This window comes from Gossypium hirsutum, chromosome A08 (genome assembly GCF_007990345.1).
Source record: "Gossypium hirsutum isolate 1008001.06 chromosome A08, Gossypium_hirsutum_v2.1, whole genome shotgun sequence".
NCBI lineage: Eukaryota > Viridiplantae > Streptophyta > Magnoliopsida > Malvales > Malvaceae > Gossypium > Gossypium hirsutum.
The window spans coordinates 104,175,230-104,181,229 of NC_053431.1; positions in this window are offsets into that span (position 1 = coordinate 104,175,230).

The window sequence follows — 6,000 nt, forward strand, 5'->3', positions numbered from 1 at the left end:
TGGCCGACCACTAGCTCTAATTTTGGGTAATTTGACATGCAAACCCATCATTTTCATAACAAACATTAATAGGCCACTTTACATTTGCCTAGCACATTTCTAAATTTTCTCACATAAGTCCTATTTAATAAAATTCACTTACAATTAACAAAATTCAAACATGAAATTTTCACACATGCATATATACATATAATAAGCATCAACTATGACGGTTAATTATTTTTATGACTCGATTTTGTGGTCCCGAAACCACTTTTCGACTAGGGTCAAATTAGGGGTGTCACATAATCAACTTACCGAAACACACAGAAACGATAGATAGAAATGCTAAATTGAAAGGATGCAAAAAAATTATACTAACGAAGAGGAAGAATAAAAATAGAATTACGGTAGAGAAAAGAAAAGAGGAAAAATGGGGAGGACGTCAGAGACTTTTGGAGAAACTGAAATTTTTGGGAAAAACTAACAAAATGATCCTAATCCCTAGTTTTCGTCCCACTACTCCCACTACACAACTCCCTTAGATTTTTGTTTGACCAAAACTCTCCCGGTCAAATGAGTAAAAATATATTCCTACGCTCGTGCAGAGATTCGAACTCAAGACCTTTAACAATCCATCACTCAACTTAACCACCAGACCAGCAGGCCCGTTCTGATATGAAATTACAAGAACTTAAATATAAGCCCACTGCTCACGTAACAGGCTTACTTCAGAAAAATACCAAAATTTTCCCAAGCTAGGGCTTGAACTTGAGACCTCCCACACACACCTAGAACACTTAACCACTGAAGCAGATACACAATTGTGTCACATTCTAACATAATCAAAAATATAAATTTTGGGGCGTTACAACTCTACCCCGTAAAAGAAAATTTCATCCTCGAAATTTACCTAATCAAAACAGGTGAGGATATTGCTGACGCATCGCATTCTCAGGCTCCAATGTAGCCTCCTCAGTACTATGATTCTGCTTCAACACCTTCAATAGTGGAATAGATTTCCTCCTTAGAACCTTAACATCGCAATGCAGAATTGGAATCGGCTCCTCCTCAAAGGTCAGATTTGGCCGAATCTCAATCTTCTCAACAGGGACAACATGCGTGGGATTAGAGCGGTAGCACCTCAACATTGAGACGTGGAACACATCATGAATGCGATCTAATTCTGGCGGTAGCTCCAACTGATAAGCGGCCGGTCTCACTCGCTTAAAAAGCTGATACTGCCCAATAAACCTAGAACTCAACTTGCCCTTGCGACCGAACCTCAAAACCTTCTTCCATGGCGGGACCTTTAGAAACACAAAGTCCCCCACAGAATACTCAACCTCGCAACAAGTCAGATCAACATAAGACTTCAGCCTGTCAGAAGCCGCTTTCAAATGATCCCGAGTCAGTCTGACCTTATCCTTAGTCTCAAAAACTAACTCAGGACCCAGAACACACCGCTCGCCCAACTCAGTCCAACACAAAGGAGTGCGACACTTACGACCATACAGTGCCTTATAAGGTGCCATCTGAATGCTAGACTGGAAGCTATTATTGTAGGCAAACTCCGCTAATGGCAGATAGTCCTCCTAACTGCCTCGAAAATCAATAACACAGCTCCTCAACATATCCTTCAGTATCTGAATCACCCTCTCAGATTGATCATCGGTCTGAAGATGAAACACAGTACTGAGGTCTAACCTTGCACCCAGAGCCTCATATAGCTTTTTTTAGAACTGGGACATTAAGGGAGGATCCCTATCAGAAATGATTGAGACAGGTACCCCATGTAGTCTTACTATCTCAGAGACATAAAGTTTAGCCAACTTCTGAAGAGAGAAGTCTGTCCTAACCGGAATAAAGTGCGTAGATTTGGTCAATCGATCCACGATAACCCAGACAGAATCCTTCTTAGTGGGTGTTAAAGGTAACCCACTAACGATGTCCATTGTTACTTGCTCCTATTTCTATAACAGAATCTTAACTGACTGTAGCAAACCCTAAGGTAACTGATGCTTAGGCTTCACCTACTGACAAGTCAAACAGTGAGCCAAGAAATCAGTATCCTCATGCTTCAACCCTGGCCATTAGTACAACTTTCAAAGATCTCGGTACATTTTGTTCCCACCATGATGCATAGCATAATGGCTACTATGTGCCTCCCTCAAAATTGACTGTCTTAAATCCTTATCACTTGGTACAGAAATTCGACTGCGGAAACAAATTACCCCATCACTGTTTATCCCAAAATCAGTAGTATCACCACTCTCAACCTAACGAAAGTCCAACTCAAGAGACTTATCCCGAACTATTTACCTCGAACCTGCTCAATCCATGTCGGTTTAACCTGAAGTTCTGCTTACAAACCTCCGTTGTTGAATAGGCTAAGCCCTATGACTCAACGCATCGACCACCACATTGGCCTTACCAGGATGATACTCAATGGTACAATCATAATCCTTAAGCAACTCAACCCACCTACGCTACCTAAGATTTAACTCCTTCTGAGTGAGTAGATACTTAAGGCTTTTGTGATCGGTGTAGATAACACACTTCTTACCATACAGATAGTGCCTCCAGATTCTCAAGGTGAACAAACTGCAGCCAACTCTAAATCATGCATTGGATAGTTTGCTTCATGAGTTTGGAGTTGACGAGATGCATACACTACCACCTTACAATCCTGCATCAATACACATCTCAAACTGACATGTGAAGCATCACTGTAAACCACAAAGTCTTTACCGGGCTCAGGCTGTATCAGAATCAAAGCCTAAGTCAGAACAGTCTTGAGCTTTTCAAAGCTCTCTTGTTGCACATCAGTCCAGACGAAAGGGACTCCCTTACGTAGAAGCTTAGTCAACGAAGTTGCGATCAAGGAGAACCCTTCCACAAAACTTCGATAATACCTCGCTAACCCTAGAAGCTGCGGATCTCAGACATATTCTTCGACTGTTTCCAATCCAATACTGCCTCAACCTTACGAGGGTCTACTCATATCCCCTCAGTGGAAACTTCATGCCCCAAAAATGATATTCTCGAAGCCAAAACTCACACTTGCTGAACTTTGCAAACAAATGTTTCTCATGAAGAATCTATAGTACCATCCTTAGATGCACATCGTGTTCATCATCAGTCTTAGAATATACCAAGATATCATCGATGAATACCACCACAAAATGATCCAAACAGGGTTGGAACACTCAGTTCATCAAGTCCATAAAAGTCATTGGTGCATTAGTCAAACCAAAAGGCATCACTAGGAACTCGTAGTGACCATAACGAGTCCTAAAGGCCGTCTTATACACATCGGCCTCCTTAACCCTCAACTGGTGATAACTCGAACGTAAATCAATCTTGGAGAATACGGAAGCCCTTCTGAACTGATCAAATAGATCATCAATCCTCGAAAGTGGGTACTTATTCTTGATCGTCAGCTTGTTCAACTATTGATAATCGATACACATCCTCATTGTCCCATCTTTTTTCTTCACAAACAAAACAGGTACTCTCCACAGAGACACACTGGGACGAATAAACCCACGATCCAACGACTCCTGAATATGAGACTTAAGTTCGGTAAGCTCATTCGGTGTCATGCGGTAGAGGGCAATAGGCACCAGAGCTGCACTCGAAATAAGTTCAATTCCAAAATCCACCTCTCGGCTCGCAGGTAAACTCGGTAGCTCTTTAGGAAAAACATCTGAAAAATCACTTACAGTTCTAATGTCCTTAACCGAAAAGTCTTTAGATTTCGAAACACTCACATAGGCTAGATATGCCTCACACCCTTTCCGAACCAACTTTTCTGCTACCAACGTCGAAATCACATTACATAAATAATCTCGTCGTTCCCCAATTACAACCACCTCGTCGTCCCCCTCGATTTTCAAAATGACCTTCTTAGTCGCATAGTTGAGACTCACCCGATGTTTGACCAACCAATCTATACCCAAAATCAAATTGAACTCCCCAAACAGAAGCTCTATCAGATCAGCCAGAAATATTGTCCCTTGAACCTCTAACGGAACATCTCTATACAATTTACTGACTTAGATAGATTGCCCCAAGGGACTCACAATAGTCATCTTACTGGAAGTATTCTCAATCTGAATCCCTAACGTTTCAGACACAGTGCTAGCTACATAGGAATGAGTAGAGCCTATGTATATCAATGTAAGATAAAGTACATTAAAAATTAAAAACGTACCCGTAATGACGTTTGGAGCATCTCGGTCTTCTCGGCGACAAACAGCAGAAACCAAAGTGGACTGCCTCCCCTCGGTATGCTTAGCACCTCTACTCGGTGCTCTTTGACCACGGCCCATACCGTTACCACCCTTAGTGTGAATACGGCCCCTACTGAACTACCCTTGGCAACTGCGCAGTACCAGAGCCCAGAGCTTGTATCTGATCGGCCCTCAGCGGATACTCTCGAACACGGTGCCCTGTTGACCCACATCTGAAACATACCCCAGTCGACCTCCAACATTCGCCTGGATGGCGTCTACCACATAACCCACACGACAAGATCCCTGTAGGTGCAACAGGGGGCCTAAATCTAACCGACCCATCAGATTTGCCCTTTTTTCTAGGCCTCGTCACAGAACTCGAGGGCTCCGAATCCCTCTTGTTCTTACCCCTCTCGCGATCCCTGTTCTAGCGCTCAGTGTGCGTAACATCCTCAGCAATCTTGGCCTTCTCGACTAGCACAACAAACTCACGCTCCCTTGGCGGAGCTATCAACACCCTCAGGTTATCTCTTGGGCCATCCTCAAAGCGAACACATTGCTCATACTTAGTCGCAACCATACCTCGCGCATAGCGGCTGGGTCGTAGAAATTCGACCTTATACTTGGCCACTGTTCAATCTCCCTGCGTGAGATTCAGAAACTCACGTCTCCTAGCATCAATGTAGTTGGCTACTACATATTTTCATTGGAGCGCAGTCTTATAGAAATCCCATGCCAATCGATCTAGCTGAGTGCCCTCCTTAACAGTCAGCCACCACTGGTATGCCTTATCACGAAGCAAAGAAACAACCCCTTTTAGCTTTTACTCAGGGCTGAACTCCAGATCATCCATAATTCTCTTCGTGGCCTCCATCTAGTACTGGGCTATGTTAGGGGTGACTCCAAGGACACCCTTAAATAACTTGGCCCCGTTGGACTAGAGTCATTCGGTAACCGACCCTCGGCCCCCAGATCCAGTATTGGATCTAGCAATCCTCTCCAACAATCTCAACATGTCCTGGAATAGTGGGTTGTCCCCAGCCGAATGACTCTAAGACCCAGTCTCAGTTGCAAGCAAAACCGATGTCTCACTCGTATCTAGATACGGTATATTATATATGAAAGAGGACTTAGCTCGAGCCCTTCTACGGCCTCTACCTCAGCCTCTACCGCGAGTACCACGTTTGCTCATTCTAGATTCGAAGTTTATCTACATTAACAGTTTTATGAATCAGTTAGAGTTTTGATATTTATTAGTAGATATTTTATGCAACATAATATCAAAAGTTTAGAGTTTGTTTTCGTAAGTCACAATTTTACTACAGTTTTCAGTATACACTAACTAGAGTGTTTTCAGTATGATTTACTACCTATAGTAGTTTCAGAATATACTATCTACAATATTTCGAAAAAAATAGTATAAGTTTCAGAAAACTTACAGGATTGGTGCCGGAGACTCAGTGGACCACATACTTAAAGAGAGTATTTGAAAATAGTTGAAAGTAATTCTTTAAAACCTAGTTTAGAACCTAAAATTTTATAGTCAAGTTTTGAACCTGGCTCTGATACCACTAAATGTAACACCCTAAACTCGGCCTAGATGGTACGACCGAATCTAGCGATATCACATGGAATGAAATTTGAAAACATGTTTGTTGAGTTAAAACCATTCTAGTTAATTAGTCTTTATCTTAATTCGATATCAGTCACGTATTTCGTGTTATGAAAAGCATATTTTAGCGGAAGCTTTAGAAAACTCTTATTTTTAGAAAACCGTTTGACC